The 23,324-nt window shown below is 41.7% G+C and overlaps 1 long non-coding RNA gene across 1 annotated transcript in view; it reads left to right on the forward strand.

Annotated features, from left to right (window-relative positions):
* Positions 1–23,324, forward strand: part of LOC132359510 (uncharacterized) — a 404,591-nt gene that overhangs the window by 316,570 nt on the left and 64,697 nt on the right. The window lies entirely within an intron of this gene.

The following is a 23,324-nucleotide window of genomic DNA, read 5'->3' on the forward strand; positions in this document are numbered from 1 at the left end:
CCTCTTTTTCTTGATGAGTCTGGCTAATGGTTTATCAATTTTGTTTATCTTCTCAAAGAACCAACTTTTAGTTTTATTGATCTTTGCTATTGTTTTCTTTGTTTCTATTTCATTTATTTCTGCTCTGATCTTTATGATTTCTTTCCTTCTGCTAACTTTGGGTTTTGTTTGTTCTTCTTTCTCTAGTTTCTTTAAGTGTAAGGTTAGATTGTTTACTTGAGCTTTTTCTTGTTTCTTTAGGTAGGCTTGTATAGCTATAAACTTCCCTCTTAGAACTGCTTTTGCTGCATCCCATAAGTTTTGGGTCGTCGTGTTTTCATTGTCATTTGTCTCTAGGTATTTTTTGATTTCCTCTTTGATTTCTTCAGTGATCTCTTGGTTATTTAGTAACGTATTGTTTAGCCTCCATGTGTTTGTCCTTTTTACGTTTTTTTCCCTGTAATTCATTTCTAATCTCATAGCGTTGTGGTCAGAAAAGATGCTTGATATGATTTCAATTTTCTTAAATTTACTGAGGCTTGATTTGTGACCCAAGATGTGATCTATCTTGGAGAATGTTCCGTGCGCACTTGAGAAGAACGTGTAATCTGCTGTTTTTGGATGGAATGTCCGATATATATCAATTAAATCTATCTGGTCTATTGTGTCATTTAAAGCTTCTGTTTCCTTATTTATTTTCATTTTGGATGATCTGTCCATTGGTGTAAGTGAGGTGTTAAAGTCCCCCACTATTATTGTGTTACTGTCGATTTCCTCTTTTATAGCTGTTAGCAGTTGCCTTATGTATTGAGGTGCTCCTATGTTGGGTGCATATATATTTATAATTGTTATATCTTCTTCTTGGATTGATCCCTGGATCATTATGTAGTGTCCTTCCTTGTCTCTTGTAACATTCTTTAATTTAAAGTCTATTTTATCTGATATGAGTATAGCTACTCCAGCTTTCTTTTGATTTCCATTTGCATGGAATATCTTTTTCCATCCCCTCACTTTCAGTCTGTATGTGTCCCTAGGTCTAAAGTGGGTCTCTTGTAGACAGCATATATATGGGTCTTGTTTTTGTATCCATTCAGCCAGTCTATGTCTTTTGGTTGGGGCATTTAATCCATTCACGTTTAAGGTAATTATCGATATGTATGTTCCTATGACCATTTTCTTAATTGTTTTGTGTTTGTTTTTGTAGGTCCTTTTCTTCTCTTGTGTTTCCCACTTAGAGAAGTTCCTTTAGCATTTGTTGTAGAGCTGGTTTGGTGGTGCTGAATTCTCTTAGCTTTTGCTTGTCTGTAAAGCTTTTGATTTCTCCATCAAATCTAAATGAGATCCTTGCCGGGTAGAGTAATCTTGGTTGTAGGTTCTTCCCTTTCATCACTTTAAGTATATCATGCCACTCCCTTCTGGCTTGCAGAGTTTCTGCTGAGAAATCAGCTGTTAACCTTATGGGAGTTCCCTTGTATGTTATTTGTCGTTTTTCCCTTGCTGCTTTCAATAACTTTTCTTTGTCTTTAATTTTTGCCACTTTGATTACTATGTGTCTCGGCGTGTTTCTCCTTGGGTTTATCCTGTATGGGACTCTCTGCGCTTCCTGGACTTGGGTGGCTATTTCCTTTCCCATGTTAGGGAAGTTTTCGACTATAATCTCTTCAAATATTTTCTCTGGTCCTTTCTCTCTCTCTTCTCCTTCTGGGACCCCTATAATGCGAATGTTGTTGCGTTTAATGTTATCCCAGAGGTCTCTTAGGCTGTCTTCATTTCTTTTCATTCTTTTTTCTTTAGTCTGTTCCGCAGCAGTGAATTCCATCATTCTGTCTTCCAGGTCACTTATCCGTTCTTCTGCCTCAGTTATTCTGCTATTGATTCCTTCTAGTGTAGTTTTCATTTCAGTTATTGTATTGGTCATCTCTGTTTGTTTGTTCTTTAATTCTTCTAGGTCTTTGTTAATCATTTCTTGCATCTTCTCAATCTTTGCCTCCATTCTTATTCCGAGGTCCTGGATCATCTTCACTATCATTATTCTGAATTCTTTTTCTGGAAGGTTGCCTATCTCCACTTCATTTAGTTGTTTTTCTGGGGATTTTTCTTGTTCCTTCATCTGGTACATAGCCCTCTGCCTTTTCATCTTCTCTATCTTTCTGTAACTGTGGTTTTTGGTCCACAGGCTGCAGGATTATAGTTTTTCTTGCTTCTGTTGTCTGCCCTCTGGTGGTTGAGGCTATCTAAGAGGCTTGATGGGAGGCTCTGGTGGTGGGTAGAGCTGACTGTTGCTGTGGCGGTCAGAGCTCAGTAAAACCTTAATCCACTTGACTGTTGATGGGTGGGGCTGGGTTCCCTCCCTGTTGCTGTGGCGGTCAGAGCTCAGTAAAACCTTAATCCACTTGACTGTTGATGGGTGGGGCTGGGTTCCCTCCCTGTTGGCTGTTTTGCCTGAGGCAACCCAACACTGGAGCCTACCCGTGCTCTTTGGTGGGGTTAATGGCAGACTCTGGGAGGGCTCACGCCAAGGAGAACTTCCCAGAACCTCTGCTGCCAGTGTCCTTATCCCCACGGTGAAACAGAGCCACCACTCGCCTCTGCAGGAGACCCCCCAACACCAGCAGGTAGGTCTGGTTCAGTCTCCCCCAGGCTCACTGCTCCTTCCCCTGGGTCCTGATGCACACATTACTTTGTGTGTGCCCTCCAAGAGTGGGGTCTCTGTTTCCCCCAGTCCCGTCAAAGTCCTGCAATCCAATTCCCACTAGGCTTCAAAGTCTGATTCTCTAGGAATTCCTCCTCCCGTTGCCTGACCCCCAGGTTGGGAAGCCTGACGTGGGGCTCAGAACCTTTACTCCAGTGGGTGGACTTCTGTGGTATAAGTGTTCGCCAGTCTGTGAGTCACCCACCCAGCAGTTACGGGGTTTGATTTTACTCTGATTGCGCCCCTCCTACCGTCTCACTGTGGCTTCTCCTCTGTCCTTGGACGTGGGGTATCCTCCTTGGTGAAGTCCAGGGTCTTCCTGTCAATGATGGTCCAGCAGTCAGTTGTGATTCTGGTGCTCTCGCAAGAGGGAGTGACAGCACGTCCTTCTACTCCGCCATCTTGGTTAATCTCGCAATTTTTTATCAAAGCTCACCCTCCTAAAATATTTAAAATCCAAAAGTTGCCACTCCCCACCCTCTGGGCTGACCCCTGGACCAACCCCTTTCTACTCCTGTCCCTACAACTCCCAGGGTAGTTCTCTGGGGAAAGTGACCTTCCTGGTGTTTTCCTAGGCATTACCTGCTACCTCAAAGGAGAATCTTGCTTCTATAGTAGGATTCTTAAACTTGATTCAGGGGGTGTGTTTTAGGGGATCTGAAAACTACCTGAATATATCTACAAAACTTTGTGCAAACATACATTTGTCTGGGGAAGGATCCGTAGCTTTTCCTAGATTCTCAGAGCAGCCCAAAGCCTCACTGTCCTATCAGTTTAACTGGATTGTCCTTTTACAGCAAATTCCAACTGATCCCAACCAATGGCTTTCTCTTTCCTAAACATTCTTTAACCGAGGCCATCCCCTGGGCGTGGAGAACCTTTCCTCATACACGGGGTTTTTTGTCTCAGTTTGCTTCCACCTTACAGCCCCTCCCAAGGGAGGAACCCATGAGGAGAGATGCAGAGACACTAGAAGACACAATTGCACCATTTTGTGAAAGAGCCACTAAGAGAAGTGTAGGGACCTGGCTTCTCTTGTGGACTCTGCCTCTAAATGTGTGTGTGTGACCATGTGCATGTTACACTTATCCTCTATATCTTCAGTTTTCTATCTGTTGAAAAAGAAAAGAAAAGCAGTGTGTCCTAGATAAACCCTTAAAGGCTCTTTGAGCTCTCAAACATCTATAATTACATGAGATCAGACCAAATGGGAAGAAATGATGCTGTGAGTAATTAGCTGTACAGGTACAAGTTGTGTTCACATATTCTGTGGTGCTGCATCTCCTAGAAGTGCATGGGCATCTTGTGTATCTAATGGGGTAATCATAGACTATTTCCTGTTTTCTTCTTTCTCTGTATTTTCTTTTTGCTACATCATTTTCACCCATGTTTTAGATGTCAGCTATGTCAGTAAGGTCTCAGAAGAATAAGAGAGTCATCTGTTAGCTTTTAAGTTTCAAAATAGGCTTTGAAATCCTCAACGGAAAACACAGATTGAATAGATTTCTAAAGAACACATGATATAATTCAAAAAGAGTCATGTACCAAAATGTTCATTGCAGCTCTATTTACAATAGCCAGGACATGGAAGCAACCTAAGTGTCCATCAACAGATGAATGGATAAAGAAGATGTGGCACATATATACAATGGAATATTACTCAGCCATAAAAAGAAACGAAATTGAGTTATTTGTAGTGAGGTGGATGGATCTAGAGTCTGTCACACAGAGTGAAGTAAGTCAGAAAGAGAAAAACAAATACCGTATGCTAACACATATATATGGAATCTTAAAAAAAAAAAAAAAAAAAAGGTCATGAAGAACCTAGGGGCAAGACAGGAATAAAGACACAGACCTACTAGAGAATGGACTTGAGGATACGGGGAGGGGGAAGGGTAAGCTGGAACAAAGTGAGAGAGTGGCATGGACATATATACACTACCAAATGTAAAATAGATAGCTAGTGGGAAGCAGCCACATAGCACAGGGAGATCAGCTCCATGCTTTGTGACCACCTAGAGGGGTGGGATAGGGAAGGTGGGAGGGAGACGCAAGGGGAAAGAGATATGGGGACATATGTATATGTATAACTGATTCACTTTGTTATAAAGCAGAAACTAACACACCATTGTAAAGCAATTATGCTCCAATAAAGATGTTAAAAAAAAGAAAAAGAAGTAGCACAATAAAATCAAATTGTACTTCTATTAAAAAAAGAAAAAAGAATGCATGATAATAGAAGAGCTTTCTTTCTTGTTCTAGACTTGATAGGGGTTCCTCAGAGTGGACAGGAAGGAAAGAGATGAAGAGGCAGTGTTTGGACATAGTATGTCCCTAGGGAGAGGGGCCTTCGCTCTGTCCTCTCCCCAAGACAACACTGGTTTGAAAGTCCAGATTCAGAACCTGTGTTTGCTTCCTGGGTGGGTCCTGGGAAAGTGAACAAGGTCCTATATTTCCCCTGTACCCTGCCAATATAGCATGGTTGTGGTAGGAGGCTAGGGGAATCTCAGCAAAGAGGCTCTGGAAGAATCCCCAAGCCTCCTACTACCCAAGAGCAGGACAGGGAACACCTTCTCTAGAATTTTGCATTGGATTATCATTTTCTGTAATCTCTTTATGCTGACAGAGAAGTGGGATTCCACTTCCTAAGTGACTGTTCTTCAGTAGCCAATGACATCTTATTCTGATGTCAGTGTAAGATGTATTGAGAAAGATTGCATTGTCAAAATCCCCTCTGAGCCTTTCATACTTGGCAACTAGAGATCCATCTTCTTAATGCAAGAAGAAGTTATCTTCAATTAATAACACAAGTCATAATGGTTATTTTCGGATATATTGACTTTTCTACACTAAAGTAACCAGTGGATAATCCCTTTAAAAAAATACAAAATGCTTCAGTGCTTTTTACATATATGAAAATGTTAGTAACATAGGAACACCCTAGCAGTTAATGACACAGCTCCTTTGCCATGGAAACTAGTCTGAGCTCAGTAGAAAGATATCAGGCTGTGGTGCCGACCACGTCTCTGCAGGCTGACAGGGCAAGTCCTGAGTTTGGATTTATCCACACACTCAGACAATATGCTACTTTGTACAGTTTTGACTGTGACCACAGACCACAGGCAGCTCCCACAACGCCTCTCCTCAGGGGCATCACAAGGAAAACAAGTGGGTGGGTTGAAACTACACTAACACTCATTATTCTAACACCAGGAAAAGAAATATTAATTCAGTAATGTCAAGTTTTGAAAAGACCCAAAGTACAAAACCTGGGATTTAACATTTGAGAAAAGAAATAAATAGTACCTTTGCAGACCCATATTATACCCCCTGAAGAGAAGTTGAAGAATGACAAATACAGGACCTGACAGATCTGGGTCTACAGAATGTATGGTTGGCCTCTTGTACCACCTCAAATATTTTCTTGCAAAGAGAAGAAATAGTGGAAACCGTCTCTCTGCCACCACAGTGCACCATTTATATCTTAGCAGCATCCTTGACTTGGAAATGAAGAACACATTTTTGACTGTATAGTTCTGATTATTTAGGTGAACAAGCCGAAGCATACAAACTTTGTCTATGATGGTGTTTCTTACCACTTCCTTTTTAAAAAAAAAAAAATTGACTCTTTTCTCATTAACTATCATGTAATAACTTTGGCCATGTGAGATTTTGAAAGGCAACTGGCCGCCTGCCAATGCAGGGGACATGGGTTCGAGTCCTGGTCCGGGAAGATCCCACATGCCGTGGAGCAACTAAGCCCGTGTGCCACAACTACTGAGCCTGCACTCTAGAGCCTGCGAGCCGCAACTACTGAGCCTGCGTGCCACAACTACTGAAGCCCATGTACCTAGAGCCCATGCTCCACAACAGGAGAAGCCACCGCGATGAGAAGCCTGTGCACTGCAATGAAGAGTAGCCCCCACTCGCCGCAACTAGAGAAAGCCCGTGCGCAACAAGGAAGATCCAATGCAGCCAAAAATAAATAATAAATAAAATTTTTTTAAAAAAAGAAAGGCAACTGAATCCCCTTCCAATATTCACCCCCATCCCCCTCTCCAAAAAAAGTGAGCAAGATAGCCCATTATGTCAGGAGAGTTCACATTAATGGGAAATGTTAATGGGAATTAAATCATATTTGTGAAAGTACCTTCAAAAATATGAATTGATTATTATCATGTCCCAGAAAATGGAAGCCCAAGTGATCACTTTCAGCTTGAGGAGTAAGGGAAGGCAATTATGAGACAGAAAGGAGGACGTCCTGCAAAGAGTCAAAACCAGACAGAAGAGAAGGCTCCTACAGGGAGCTGCACAGGCATAGTCTCAGCATTCGGGGGTACTATTTGTGCAAAGATCAGCATCTCAACAACAGCTCCTCCAGGGATCAGAGACATAGCTGGGACCGAGCTGGGATTTCAGGCTGGGATGCCCCAGACCCAAACTAATGAGTACACGTTTCCTCCCCAAGTGCTCAGAGATCCTGGCATAAGATTGAAGAACTGGGTACCACCCATCCTGGTTAACATCCACCAAAAACACTTTCTCCTTGAGCCGTGAGACTGGGATCAGGTTATTTTTCTTTTTGTTTTAATTTACTTGTTACTTTCATCCTGAAGTTGTGCTTTACATATAGCACGTGATCTTAGTGCTTATGATCACTTACTTATTTAGTAATGAACATAACGAAAATATTCTAAACTTGCTATTTTGAAATAATTGTCTTCTTTGTACCATGACTCTATTTTGTAGGGTTTTCAATTTGTAAAAGATTTGATTATTCTACATCATGGCTGTACCTATGGAAGTATTTATCAATGGTTCCTGCCCTCAAGTCTATAATAAATACCCCCCAAATCTAGCAGTTTATCCAAAAGTTTCCTTAAAACTAACCTAAAAGTTGCTCTCCCTACAAAATACATCTGGAATGTGACTACCTCTCACTACCTCCAGCAGTGCTGTTGGAATCAAGCCACCTCGCCTCCTGTTCCCCGTTTCCCTCTGTGCCTTTCTTCCTTCACAGGGCTGCTGGAACAGTCTCTTTAAAACATTAGTGGGATATTTCCTGCCACTGCTGCCAACCACCCACTTCCAGCCAGTCTATCTCATTCAGAATAAAGATCGGAATCTTTACCGTGGTACACAGGTCCTGCACTTGGGATTTTTTTTAATTGAAAATATAGTTGATTTACAATGTTGTGTTAATTTCTGCTGTACAGCAGAGTGAGTCAGTTACACATATATATTGGATGGGCCAAAAAGTGCGGTCGGTTTTAAGTAAAAATAAAAGACACACTTTTCATTTTCACCAAGAACTTTGTTGAACAACATATTCACTAACCAAACTTTTTGGCCAACCCAGTATATATATTCATTTTTATTTTCTTTTCCATTATGGTTTATCACAGGATATTAAATATAGTTCCCTGTTCTATACAGTAGGACCTTTTTATTTATGCATTCTATATATACTAGTTTGCATCTGCTAATCCCAAACTCCCCCTCCATCCTTCCCCCAACCCTCCTCCCCACCTTGGCAACCACATGTGTGTTCTCTCTGTTTGTGAGTCTGTTTCTGTTTCATAGATAAGTTCATTTGTGTCATATTTTAGATTCCACATATAAGTGATATCGTATGGTATTTGTCTTTCTCTTTCTGACTTAACTTCACTTAGTATGATAATCTCTAGGTCCATCCATGTTGCTGCAAATGGCATTATTTCATTCCTTTTTATGGCTGAGTAATATTCCATTGTATATATGTACAACATCTTCTTTATCCATTCATCTGTCAATGGACATTTAGGTTGTTTCCATGCCTTGGCTATTGTGAATAGTGCTGCTATGAACATGGGGGTGCATGTATCTTTTTGAATTATAATTTTCTCCAGATATATGCCCAGGAGTGGGATTGCTAGATTATATGGTAACTCTATTTTTAGTTTTTTAAGGAACCTCCATACTGTTCTCCATAGTGGCTGCACCAGTTTACATTCCCACCAACAGTGTAGGAGGGCTCCCTTTTCTCCACACCCTCTCCAGCATTTGTTGTTTGTAGACTTCTTAATGATGGCCATTCTAACTGATGTGAGGTGGTATCTCATTGTAGTTTTGATTTACATTTCTCTAATAATTAGTGATGTTGAGCAGCTTTTCATGTGCCTCTTGGCCATCTGCCTGTCTTCTTTGGAGAAATGTCTATTTAGGTCCTACACTTGGGATTCAATGCTCTGCTGTTGATGTCTTGAAATATTAATAATTTTATCTTTGAACTTGAATTTTGTAAGTGAGCATCAGTGAGACGGTGGAACTTGTGCTCAGGGCTGGGAGCCTCGGCTCATGCAGAATCCTACCTCCCATCACTTCCCTGCCCCGCCAGGATTGGTTTTGGCTGCCCAGTCCCTATTCCCTGGTGTCCCAGGCCCCACTGGCCTCCTACTTCCACCCCTGACACATGACCGCTGATGCCTTACACCCAGGGTGGTGACCAGGTCAGGTGTCAGGCTTGACAGTGAGAGTCCCGCGTTGTGCCATGACCCTCGACACCCCCCGGCAAGTCCTGGACTGGGCGGGCATCCACAGCACTTTGACAGATGATAGGTGGTGATGGGGGTGGTGGGCAGTGGGGCAAGCCTCTCACTCACCCCTTATTCAGGTACCAGGCATGTCCTAAAACAGCAGTTGCCAAACTTTGGGGCCACCCGTCCACCATGGAGTGGTTCCATGGGAAGGGGAGACTGACTTCTGACTTTCCCTCCCCCAGCCAGGATAGGGCATATTGGTAGTCCCATGGTTGGCAGGAGAAGGAACCCTACAGCCAGTGGGCCTTGTGCATACTGAGTAGCAGGGCAGCAACCCCAGGCGCCCATGAGGGTCTGCAGTCACCCCTGAGGATCCCCATAGCCAAGGAAGTGGAATATAAATAGCAAATAAAATCACCATGAGGGGTTGAGAAAGACCGTGAAAGAAAGGAAAAAGGTTTATATTTTAGTACTTATAAAATCGTTTTTTTTTTTTTTTTACTGCTCTTCAAATAAAGGACCCTGCATTTGCATTTTGCACTGGGCCTCCTAAATTTTGTAGCCAGCCCTGCCTTTGCAGGGTCGGTCCCGGCTGGCCTCTCCAGCTTCACCTCCTCCACCCTCTCCCTCCCACACTCCACTCAGCCAGCCCAGAGCTCTTGCAGGGAACATGCCAAGCTCGGTCCTGCCACTTGGCCTGTACCTTGATGTTTCCTCTGCTGGGAACACTGTTTCCCCAGATCTCTCTGTGGTCACGTCCTCATTTTGATTTTTTCCTCAAATGTCACCTCCTGATCCTAATCCCAACTGATCACCACCTTTCCCGTTCACCCCATGAAAATGCCTCTCCATGCTAATCACTCATTATCTCCAGACTCAGCCTTATTTTTTCTCTAAACCCTTAAAGCTGGCCAACATATGTTAGATATGTGCTTTTTAAAAAATTACTTGTTTTTCTCACTGGAATGCATATTCTGTGAGAAAAGGTCAGGGACCTTTTGGTGTTCATCTCTTTATCTTCAGTGACTAGAATGGTGCCAAGTATACAATCGGTGTTTAATAAATGTGTGTTAATGAATGAATGAACTAACCTATATATCTGTCATTCTGCATTCCTCTTGCTCATATATCCCTTTAGAGGAGGGAGAAAACCAGCTCCTAAAGAGAGAGCCTCCCCAAACTGAGGCCTTTTATCCATGCAGTTATTTGTTAAAAAGTACATTGACCATATACAGTGATTTGTCGATGCCTGTTTTGTGTGAGGCTCTATGTTAGACCCTATGGAGAAGACTCCGTATTAAGACCATTCTCATTTTTCATTCATCAGAATTGTTTAGAACAGTCAGTTAATTTTCTAATGCTTCCCTTCCATCACTCAAATTCTGAATTCACATCATCCTAGGTTCTCTATACACTTGCCATAAGAATAGAGCAGAGTGATATTTTTCAATTTGGGGATGGAACTTTTGGTTTTCAATTACAACAACTTCTTTTTTTAATGTATCATCCACAAAACTCTGTCCTCTGGTGCCATTTCGGAGTTACCACCAAAATGCTGCACATATTCTTCAGGAAGGGAATGCCCAAACTCTGTCTGTCTGGGGTAATAATGCCATTAAACTTGGCTCCTTTGTTCCTTTTTAATGCTGTGGCAAGTGCCTGCCCAGTGGCCTCATTTTCGCTTGGCGCTCCTCCAGCAGGCTCTATCCACCATTGTGGATGTCTGCCCCTGGGAAGGAGCCCGAGCCGGGACCCAAATTCCCTCTGAGCACCTACTTGGCATCCCGTGCTCTCCAGCCCCTCTCTGCATGTTTCCTTGGCATTAGCTGGTACTGGCACAAGGCGGTGCTTGCAGTGAACTTAGTAAATGACACCAGCAGCCTCTTCCAGAACCTCCGCGATTCCTTTAAATGGACATGACCCTTCCCTCACCCCACTGGCGCCACATAAGCCAACACCCCCAAGTTTGGAAGCATGGATTCCACTCGGTGCTTCCCACTGTTTACAGCTTCCTGGCCAAATTTTCAAGCCCTGTGAACTTGTTTTCATCCAAGTCAACTGAATCCAGTTTAGCAGGAAACATTTCATGACGTAAAGGAGATCTCCAAATATGTGTTGCCCTCTGCCAGAGCTGGACTAATTCTTTTTTTTTTTTTACATCTTTATTAGAGTATAATTGCTTTACAATGGTGTGTCAGTTTCTGCTTTCTAACAAAGTGAATCAGTTATACATATGTCCCCATATCTCTTCCCTCTTGCATCTCCCTCCCTCCCACCCTCCCTATCCCACCCCTCTAGGTGGTCACAAAGCCCCGAGCTGATCTCCCTGTGCTATGCGGCTGCTTCCCACTAGCTATGTGTTTTACCTTTGGTAGTGTATATATGTCCATGCCACTCTCTCACTTTGTCCCAGCTTACCCTTCCCCCTCCCCGTATCCTCAAGTCCATTCCCTAGTAGGTCTGAATCTTTATTCCCATCTTCCCCCTAGGTTCTTCTGACCATTTTTTTTTCTTTTTAGATTCCATATATATGTGTTAGCATACAGTATTTGTTTTTCTCTTTCTGACTTACTTCACTTTGTATGACAGTCTCTAGGTCCATCCACCTCACTACAAATAACTCAATTTCATTCCTTTTTATGGCTGAGTAATATTCTGTTGTATATATGTGCCACATCTTCTTTATCCATTCATCTGTTGATGGACACTTAGGTTGCTTCCATGTCCTGGCTATTGTAAATAGAGCTGCAATGAACATTTTGGTACATGCCTCTTTTTGAATTATGGTTTTCTTAGGGTACATGCCCAGTAGTGGGATTGCTGGGTCGTATGGTAGTTCTATTTGTAGTTTTTTAAGGAACCTCCATACTGTTCTCCATAGTGGCTGTATCAATTCGCATTCCGACCAACAGTGCAAGAGGGTTCCATTTTCTCCACACCCTCTCCAGCATTTATTGTTTGTAGATTTTTTGATGATGGCCATTCTGACTGGTGTGAGATAATATCTCATTGTAGTTTTGATTTGCATTTCTCTAATTATTAATGATGTTGAGGATCCATTCATGTGTTTGTTGTCAATCTGTATATCTTCTTTGGAGAAATGTCTATTTAGGTCTTCTGCCCATTTTTGGATTGGGTTGTTTGTTTTTTTGATATTGAGCTGCATGAGCTGCTTGTAAATTTTGGAGATTAATTCTTTGTCTGTTGCTTCATTTGCAAATATTTTCTCCCATTCTGAGGGTTGTCTTTTCGTCTTGTTTATGGTTTCCTTTGCTGTGCAAAAGCTTTGAAGTTTCATTAGGTCCCATTTGTTTATTTTTGTTTTTATTTCCATTTCTCTAGGAGGTGGGTCAAAAAGGATCTTGCTGTGATCTATGTCATAGAGTATTCTGCCTATGTTTTCCTCTAAGAGTTTGATGGTGTCTGGCCTTATGTATGGTGTTAGGGAGTGTTCTAATTTCATTCTTTTACATGTAGCTGTCCAGTTTTCCCAGCATCACTTATTGAAGAGGCTGTCTTTTCTCCACTGTATATTCTTGCCTCCTTCATCAAAGATAAGGTGACCATATGTGGGTGGGTTTATCTCTGGGCTTTCTATCCTGTTCCATTGATCTATATTTCTGTTTTTGTGCCAGTACCATACTGTCTTGATTACTGTAGCTTTGTAGTATAGTGTGAAGTCAGGGAGCCTGATTCCTCCAGCTCCATTTTTCTTTCTCAAGATTGCTTTGGCTATTCGGGGTCTTTTGTGTTTCCATACAAATTGTGAAATTTTTTGTTCTAGTTCTGTGAAAAATGCCAGTGGTAGTTTGATAGGGATTGCATTGAATCTGTAGATTGCTTTGGGTAGTAGTCATTTTCACAATGTTGATTCTTCCAATCCAAGAACATGGTATATCTCTCCATCTGTTTGTATTCTCTTTAATTTCTTTCATCAGTGTCTTATAGTTTTCTGCATACAGGTCTTTTGTCTCCGTAGGTAGGTTTATTCCTAGGTATTTTATTCTTTTTATTGCCATGGTAAATGGGAGTGTTTCCTTAATTTCACTTTCAGATTTTTCATCATTAGTGTATAGAAATGCAAGAGATTTCTGTGCATTAATTTTGTATCCTGCTACTTTACCAAATTCACTGATTAGCTCTAGTAGTTTTCTGGTAGCATCTTTAGGATTCTCTATGTATAGTATCATGTCATCTGCAGACAGTGACAGCTATACCTCTTCTTCTCCAATTTGGATTCCTTTTATTTCTTTTTCTTCTCTGATTGCTGTGGCTAAAACTTCCAAAACTAGGTTGAATAATAGTGGTGAAAGTGGGCAACCTTGTCTTGTTCCTGATATTAGTGGAAAGGTTTCAGTTTTTCACCATTGAGGATGATGTTGGCTGTGGGTTTGTCATATATGGCCTTTATTATGTTGAGGAAAGTTCCCTCTATGCCTACTTTCTGGAGGGTTTTTATCATAAACGGGTGTTGAATTTTGTCAAAAGCTTTCTCTGCATCTATTGAGATGATCATTTGGTTTTTCTCCTTCAATTTGTTAATATGGTTTATCACGTTGATTGATTTGCGTATATTGAAGAATCCTTGCATTCCTGGGATAAACCCCACTTGATCATAACGTATGATCCTTTTAATGTGCTGTTGGATTCTGTTTGCTAGTATTTTGTTGAGGTTTTTTGCATCTATGTTTATCAGTGATATTGGCCCGTAGTTTTCTTTCTTTGTGACATCTTTGTCTGGTTTTGGTATCAGGGTGATGGTGGCCTCATAGAATGAGTTTGGGAGTGTTCCTCCCTCTGCTATATTTTGGAAGAGTTTGAGAGGGATAGGTGTTAGCTCTTCTCTAAATGTTTGATAGAATTCACCTGTGAAGCCATCTGGTCCTGGGCTTTTGTTCGTTGGAAGATTTTTAATCACAGTTTCAATTTCAGTGCTTGTGATTGGTCTGTTCATATTTTCTATTTCTTCCTGGTTATGTCTCGGAATGTTGTGCATTTCTCAGAAGTTGTCCATTTCTTCCAGGTTGTCCATTTTATTGGCAAATAGTTGCTTGTAGTAATCTCTCATGATCCTTTGTATTTCTGCAGTGTCAGTTGTTACTTCTCCTTTTTCATTTCTAATTCTATTGATTTGAGTCTTCTCCCTTTTTTTCTTGATAAGTCTGGCTAATGGTTTATCAATTTTGTTTATCTTCTCGAAGAATCAGCTTTTTGGGCTAATTCTTTTGAAATCAGGCCACTTCATGATTCCTGCTGTTATTTGAAGACAAAATGAGTAAAGAAAGATCAATCACCAATCCTGTGGGAAGACAGGAGGTAGCATTCTTGTTTCCCTGCTGGCTTTTATAGTGTCTTCCAATGAAACAGACTGTTGGCTTGGGGCCATTGATAAGGTAAACAAGAATCTCATAAATAAGTCAATTAAAAAAATAAATCCATGGCAAGAAAAAGCAGACTAATCTGTATGGGAAAGTAACCACCCAAAGGACCAGAGTCCAATTTGCTGCATTACTTTCTGAAGTCATCAAATGACTACTATTTAATTCTCAAATAAGACAATATAGTGGAACCTAAATCTTCTCTTTGAGCAATCTCACTGGGACCTGTCTTGTAGGAGGTTAGGATCACTCTTATAGTCCATTCTATTAATGCCTAATTGGTTGGTAATCACAGGCTGAGTGTCTGAGAGAATCCCCTTACCAGCTGCCCTGTATGTTCACACCACTGGTCACGAGGGGGATGAGAACACAGAGTACAAATTGCAAAGGTACCGCACCGCAATAGAACAACCAGCTCAACAGGTGTGATCCACTCACAGAGGTATCTTGTTTAAGAGCCCTACGGTAGGAAAAACAGGAGACTGGTGATTACCCCTGGCATTCCTGCCAACACTTGAACATTCACAATGTTTCTTCACTGACACAGATGGGATAGGTGGCATCTGTATAATTCTATGCAAGAGAAAACCTCAATAAAGGAAAAGAACAATGTTGACCTAAGAATAAGCAGATTGGAATTTCACTTGGTTCCTGTGTTTATCAGGATCCTAATTTCCTGAGCACATAGCTGTATGCTAATGGTCATACTTTTTTTTGCTATGATCCCTAGACCATGGGTTTGATTTGGCCTATTAAGAATAAAGTTGCCACCAGTGTCCACTTGAACCCTTCTTAAAACCTGGGGCAGTGACATAAGTTGGCTGGGAAATCCATAACTTTGTAGGTCTCACACTTTCTGATGATGCCTTTATCTTGCCTTTTATTTTTAACGACATTCTCACCCCCTCCCCAGTACCTTAGAGATGCATAATTCCTCCAGCCAGCTACCTTTCACAACAGAATCTGGCATTTAACTGATGTGAGCTTTGCTTACAAGTTGTGTGTATGTATGGATGCTCTTGGGGTTTGTGCATTTGCGTCGGGGCTGGGGCGGCAGACAGAGGAGGCAGGGATGGGCAGGGTCATTGGCAGTGTGCCTTGTGTGTGAGAGGGCCTGTTCCTGTAATGGAATTCTCTCTGCTCATTAATCATAGCCGCGCTCATTATTCAAACTCTGCTTTTCCCCTAATGAGTGTTAAGTAAGATATTTTCCATCCCAGCATGAACAATTAAGTTTCGAGTTGTTTATATATCCTTGTTTTTACCTCATTTTATTGGAAAAGGGGAATGATGTGGAATCTAGTTCAGGGATCAAAACAATTGTGTTAAGACATGCACTCAGTGGCAAAGCTAAAAACTGGAAGTGGAAAACTTGCTTTCACTGTCTTCTGCTGTAATCATTTAGAGTGTAGAAAAATATTAAGCAGTACGTATCAATATAAGATTAAATTCAGTAAAGTGTTAATGACACTAAACATCTTTTTTATAGACAGAAACTTTGTAAGAGATTCAAAGTAGACTCATTTAGAGTATGTCCTCAGTCTATCCATCACACCAAACAGTGCATTTGTACCACCCCTTTTCCAAACCCAAGTTCCAGCTCTATCTTTTTTCCTTTATTGGTCACAATGTTTTCCTGCTGACATGAATTTTAAAAAGTTTGGATCTGTTCTGCCTCAGTAATTTCAACACCTGTTTTATTTCTTCTTTTCCTACCATGAAATATTTTACTGATCTGAGGGTCTCTGGTATCTCTGTATCCAACATGGAGAAGTAATGGAGATTCAAATAACCAAAGCACTGAAACCCCGGAGGGCAGCTCAATCGACAGGGTCTTCTTTTAAGTGCGATTACTATTTTGGATCTTTGTTGTGGTTTCATCACTTTAGAGTGACCCATCCATCGTCTGCAGCAGTTTTCCAGCATCAAACTGACCCAAAAAAACTGACCCAGCCACTGCCAAATGGGAAGGCTTATGCCTTTTTTCCTCTTAGAGAGAAGAATTTGAGATTAGATGCTATGGGAAGAACACGATTATTGTTCTTCCAAAGTGTACAGGTCATTGTGTATATTTCTCCAGAAGTGTTTGTACCAGTCCATGGCTTCAACCCAAAATGCTTCCTGTCAGCCTGAAAGAACAAGTTAGCAAGCTACTTAGGACTTCTGAGACATATGCTTTTCTGAGCATCTCATTCTCAATTTGACCTGTGGTCAGTTTTGAAATTTAACCTACTTTTTTTAAGGTACTTTTTTTTAGATTAGGGACTAAGATGAAAGGGCTACACTGGGTTGGATAAAATGTGTAAAGAACAGGGATGATTTTGATTTACTTGTTGAGGAAACCGTGTCCAAGGCTGCATAGAGAGTTAAGACAAGGATGATAATCACAAGTTGTACATTTTCTTTGAGCACCAGGCAAAAGTAATGGATTAACTTTTAGCTGAAAACAGCCTAAAAATAAGCAAGAACTTTCTTACTTTAACTTGTCAGCCTTTTAATTATGTTAAAGATAAATTTCCCCTTCATTATTTAAAAAAATAGACATCTGTATTCTTTTCTCTTCAGTCATTTCTCAACTTAAGAAGATAAACTGAAGGACTTTTCAATTTTCTCTTCTGCTAACCCTGAGAAATACTCCTACTATTGCCACTGCCGAGTTTCAGAAGCAAGTAAAAAATAACAAGGACCCTGAGCTGAGATAGGCAGACGCCCCTCCCACCAGCTCCCTGGCTAATTCTAACAATTGGGACCTTTCTCTGGATGGGATTTGGGAGTTTCACTGTCCTGAGCAAATAGCTCCCAGCCTGAGCTGTAGAGCTGACCTGGAGAAACACTAGTTTCCATCCTCTTTCACCATCGTTACGAACAGACAGTAAAATAAGTTCAGGCCAGTTCTTGAACCTAGCATTTTAAGGCACTTCACTCACAGTTGAGGCCCTCAGATTTCATCACACCACAGTTGGGTGGCAGAAGGTCAATATACAGCTGTTTTTAGGAATAAAGGATGCTGAGCCCTTGGAAATTGCAGACTATTTACTGTTGTCCCGTGGTAATTGTGGGAAGAGTTTTGGAAGATCTTCTGAGAAATCCAGTGTAGTAAGAAAGGAGAGGAAAAGCCACAATTTGAATAAAGGAAACCCAAGAGGGCTACAGGAAGTAAAGAAAGGATGGGAGTTCCTCTCCCTTGTGACAGGGGCTTCAAATAGCCAGGCTTTCTGGTACTCACTGAGAAGACCTCAGGCTTTGGACAATCCTTCAACAGCTTTGTTCAGTTCAGCAGACAGAGACATGTTCTGGGTACCACACTAGCTTCCGGTGATACAATCATGAATTATATCCAGTACCCCTCCTCACGTGACTTATATTCTACATGAGGTAACAGGTGTGTCAACAAGGATTTCAATAATCATTCTTTCCCTTCTCTCTCCCCCGGGTAAGTCCAGCTTGACCTTCCAGGTACAGCTTGCGTGTCACCTCATCAGCAGAAAGCTCCCTTGACCTCATTCACTGAGCTTCGTCTGTCTGTGTTTCTATTTCATAGCACTTTTCACATATGTCACTTAAGAATTTATTTGTGTAAATATTTTCTAACACACATCTCCTCCATAAAGGACACGATCTGGTTTTAGGGCAAAGCGTGGCACACAGTAGGTGTTTAAAAGTAAACTTGATGAATGAGTGAATGAATGAGATGCATTAAAAGCAATGATGGGAGTATGCAGGGGACACTATATGAGCACAAAACAGGGGACCTCACCCCTGCCAAGAAGCTCAAGAAAAGTGTCCTGAGGAAAAGAGCTGATCTGAAATCTTGAAGGGATGTTCACCAGGCAAGAAAAGAGGGAAGAGGTCCACCCAGCTGTGAAAGCAACACGATAAATCCCAGAAGAATGAAATGGCTGTACTGTGGGAACAATTACAAGTGAGGCAGCATTACTTGCAGGACATGTATGGTAGGGAAGTCATAGCAGGAAAAGAACATGGAAGACTTTGTAAGTCATGACCAAAAAGCTTTGACTTTCTCTATAGGCAGTGTGGAGCTTTGAAGAGTCTTAAGTCAAGAAGTAACATAGTCACACTGGCTCAGAGCAGGGTGTCAGAGTCTGAGCAGGGCGAGGGGGCTTCTCCGTAGCGGCACCTGGGGCAGGTCATCTCAGCTGGAGAGCAAACATGTTAGGATAGTGTGAAAACAATTTTCCCTCAGATGGTTTAAGGGGAAAAAAGGTCTTGTACTAAGCTTTGTACAACCTTTCTGTAAGTTTGAGCTCTTTCAAAATAACACTGCTTTCAAAAACTTTTTCTGAAAGGCCAGTAACTTATAGGTTCTTGTCTATGAATTTGAGCTAAATTATAGACGTTATCACACACACTTAAAGACTCTTAAGTGTAGAAAATATTTGCTTATTATATTTTGAATTCTGTCTGTACAAAAAATGAAAAGGAACGAAAAAGGAAAAGAAGGAAAAAAGAAAGAAGAGAAAAAGAAAAGCCTTAGCATCCAAGCTGTAGATACTTAGATAGTCCCAGGAAAGGCTCGGTCCCTGGGTTTTGTCTTATCAAGTGAGATCAGTCTTCATTTCCTATTCCTATCCCTCAGATTCATTCGTTCAGTTACCGAACCATGACAGCCCTTCCATGTGCCCAGAGCTGAGCTAGGCATCAGGGACACAGTGGAGGGGTGGGGAGAGCGAGTCCCCTACCTCTGAGGAAGTTTGGTGGTGTTGCTTCATTAAACCATAACAATAGCATCTGAAAAAGTCCCCCAAGTTGCCAAATGGAGCCCTTCATGCTGACTGATTCCAGTCTAGCAAAGCTCTTCCCACAGACGCCTGCAGTGCTGCCCGCCCCCTCATACTTTCAGCCCTTCCAGGACCACTGTCACTATCAACTCCTTTATTCTGCTTTATTCATATCACTTCTTCATCTCACCCTGTGAGAACAAAGACATTGGGTTTTTACTGGTGTATTTCCAGCCCCTAAACGTTAGCTGACACATGAGGGCTCAGTAGATATTTGTGAATGAGTGAATGAATGAATTAGTGCTATAAACGGAGAAGGACAGGATGCTTGAGAATGCAAAGTTGGACCCTATGTATGCCTGGGGCAAGGAGGAGTGAAGGACAGGCTTTCCTGAGGAAGTAACATTTATACAGATAACTAGAAAATTGGTAGGAAATGCCAAGTGAGGCATGTTAAGGTAGGCCTACTATGTGCAGGGGGATCAAGCTGGCCTTGGTCCATCAGAGGTCACTGCTTTCCTCAGCATGTGTTTTAGCGACATGCTTCTGTCCTGTGACAGTAGCCCCATCTCTCCCTTCTCTGTTCTCTCTCTACCAAAAGGGTCAATACTAATCTGACCTGAGAGACAGCTTTTCCTTCTTTTAATCTGGTTGCAGGCCCCCAGGGCTGACAAGGAGTTGTTCCCTACAGTATAGGGCTAGGAGGTTGACACAGGGGTTCAGACCCCAGTTACACCACTGACTAGCTGTGTAACCTTAGGCAAGTCTCTTCACCCTCTGAGACTCTTTCCTCACCTAAGAAAATCTGTCTAATTAGAATTATTTCACAGAGTTGGGGCAAAGAGAAATTCATGTGAATATGCTTTATTGTCTGCCATTATTTTGACCACCAACCCAGACATATGGCCTGAAATAAAAGATGGCAACCACTGGCAATGAGGGTTGGCTTCGTACACAAAACAACTGCACCCTGTCAATAAAAGACCTAGAGAGAAGATTCAGGTCCACACTTAGAGGCTTTCTCTGTTTATCTCTACCTCAGCACAGGTAGACCTACCACGTTTCCTAAGGAACATGTTTCCTGCCCAACTTTGCGGTGTTCCAGAGCTGCACCCCACAGTCCTCTGATGTAGCCCTTTCTTCATAGTGTAATGTGTAAGAGTGAAGGTGCCTGTGCTTTAATCCTGGAACTAGCATTTACTATCTGCGGTGCCTCAGTTTCCTCCTCTGGAAAAAGATGCTAATTGTACCTACCTCATAGCGTTTTTGTGATGATTAAACGAGTTAATGTTTATCAAGTGTGTAGAGAAGTATCTGGCAAACGGGGAGTGTTTAATACATTTTAGCCATTATCCTCTGTAGTCATGTTTCGATACACACCAAGAATTGGCTTGTGCCCTGAAGTTAATTCACCATATCCCAGGAGAGGTGGCACTGGCACCCACTGCCCCACTGCGGTGCCACAGGGGGAGGGACTGCCCCATTTGAACTTGGAAGGAGGCAATTGTGAAGAATTGGAGTCTTTTGTCCAGAACAGGTGGCTGGGAAGCAGAATACGATGAACCTACTGCTTCATCTGGGCTTCCCCACCTTTACAAGGGAGCTGGCATTTGTCACTCATACAAAGGAGGAGAATAACATTCAAAGATCAATCACCCTACTGTTAAAATTAAAATCATATCAACTTTCTTAGTTATCTCTTATACACTTCTTTGCAAAAGTACTTGAAACTTAATTTATTCAATAGCTGGCCAAAGGGAGAAATGTGACCATTGCGATTTGTGATTCACAAATTATAATAAATGATTATAATAAATCATTATAGTGATTTTAGTGATAATTATAATAAATGTAATAATGGCAGTAATAGAGATGGCTAATATTTATTACATATCTAATGTGGGCATTGTTTTACCATAAGTGCTTTTTTTTTTTTAAATAAGTACCTGATTATTTTTTATTTTTATTTATTTATTTATTTATTTATTTTTGGCTGTGTTGGGTCTTCGTTTCTGTGCGAGGGCTTTCTCTAGTTGCGGCAAGCGGAGGCCACTCTTCATCACGGTGTGCGGGCCTCTCACTATCGCAGCCTCTCTTGTTGCGGAGCACAGGCTCCAGACGCGCAGGCTCAGTAGTTGTGGCTCACGGGCCCATTTGCTCCGCGGCATGTGGGATCTTCCCAGACCAGGGCTCAAACCCGTGTCCCCTGCATTGGCAGGCAGACTTTCAACCACTGCGCCACCAGGGAAGCCCACCATAAGTGCTTTACAGGCAATAAGTCATTATAAACCTTTCAAAAACCTTAGGAGTTATTATCCCACTTTACAGAAGAGAAGGCAGTTTCCATAGTTCCCAATAACAGGAAATCACAGAGATTTCGGGAGAAGAGTCAAGCCAAGAAAAACATGAGTTCAGCAGACAGTAGGAAATCTGTCAGGAAATAACACCCCCCCAGTCACTCTATCACTTGGCACCAAGAACACTTTGATTTACTGTATGAGTTTCTAATAATGAAACAACCATTTCAGTCCTTAGAAATGTTCAAATAAAAGTAATATGAAAGGTTATTTAAGGTTGAGTTACTTTTTTTTTAATTTTTATTTTATATTGGAGTACAGTTGATTAACAATGCTGTGTTAGTCTCAGGTGTACAGCAAAGTGATTCAGTTATACCTGTATCTATTCTTTTTCAAATTCTTTTGATTGCTTCAAAATTTAGATCCATCTTTAAGAATTGCTTCTGGCCATGTCTATACTAACAGGAGTTGTATTCTTCAGGTTGTTTAGAAGTGGTGTTGGTGATAGGCTTGTATAGGCTTTTCAGTGTACAAAGCACTTACAATGCATTATTTCGTCTGATTCTTTCAACGAAGATGTGTAATAGGAATTTTACATATATATAAAATTTTATATTTTTATATACACACACACACACACACACACACACACACACACTAGGTGGCAGAACGGGGGGCAAAAGCCATGTACTCTGGTCAGTCCTACCTCCTTTCCACTATACCATCGTCCATCTTTTAATAAAATGGAGAACCCAGATCTCTACACAGAGTAAAATTCAGGTTCACAGCCATAGGCTAGATACCCTAACAGGCAAATGAACTTATAGGAGTATGTCACTGGCTGGGGGTAAATGTATAAAACAGAGACTGGATGAACCAGTGTTCAGATTGGGGCAAATCCCCCCAAACTCTCCTGCAAACAGACAACAGAATCATCATGGTATACAGATGCTTTTTATGTGCTGGAAACACAGACTTTGGAAAAACTCAAAGGAACTTCTATTGATGTTGTTGTTTTCATTTTTGTTGCTTTAATCCAAGTTGGCTAGTAGCCAGAGGAACGAGGTGGTCACCTCCCCTTCCGGTCCTCAACATTTCAACTGAAAAGAGGAGCATTTATATTGTGTCTTATAAAATAACACTCAGTGATCTGGGGCTTCGAGACCTTCCCTGAGGTCTGGTAGAGAAAAGGAATGAAGGCTCCTGGCCCTGGTGTCAAGCTGCAATTCACTCATCCCTGATAGGTAAGCAGAAAAAGAGTTCATGCTGGAGTCATCCAGTTCCCCTCCGGAATGCCCCTCTGAGGCTTTGGCTGAGGGGAAATCCATGTCGTCGCCTTCCCACCACTGAATAGTCACAGCTATTAGTGGCTACCAAAGGCATTCAGAGGGAGGTTTAGGTCACGTGGGGTCAAACAATGGGATTCCTGCTCCCAAGGGCAGAGGAAAACTGTAATTGCATTTCCTAGTCGGCATGCATACTACTTCCACTTGAGACATTTTTGGGTCCAAAGCTGTTCTGTGACCACCTAGGGGTCGGGACTATGACTCCGCCTGCTTTTCAGCTCAACAAACAAGGACTTTCAGCCCTGAGATCCGCTGGCTTCCAGCTTGAGGGCAAATCCCTAGAAAGACACTGGCTCCTCTGCGCTTATGGTGCTGTGATGGTGTCAGACAGAGCTTCATTGGAGTCAGGACTTGTGTCTCTGAGCACTTCACAAC

The sequence above is a fragment of the Balaenoptera ricei genome, chromosome 2, assembly GCF_028023285.1.
Source record: "Balaenoptera ricei isolate mBalRic1 chromosome 2, mBalRic1.hap2, whole genome shotgun sequence".
NCBI lineage: Eukaryota > Metazoa > Chordata > Mammalia > Artiodactyla > Balaenopteridae > Balaenoptera > Balaenoptera ricei.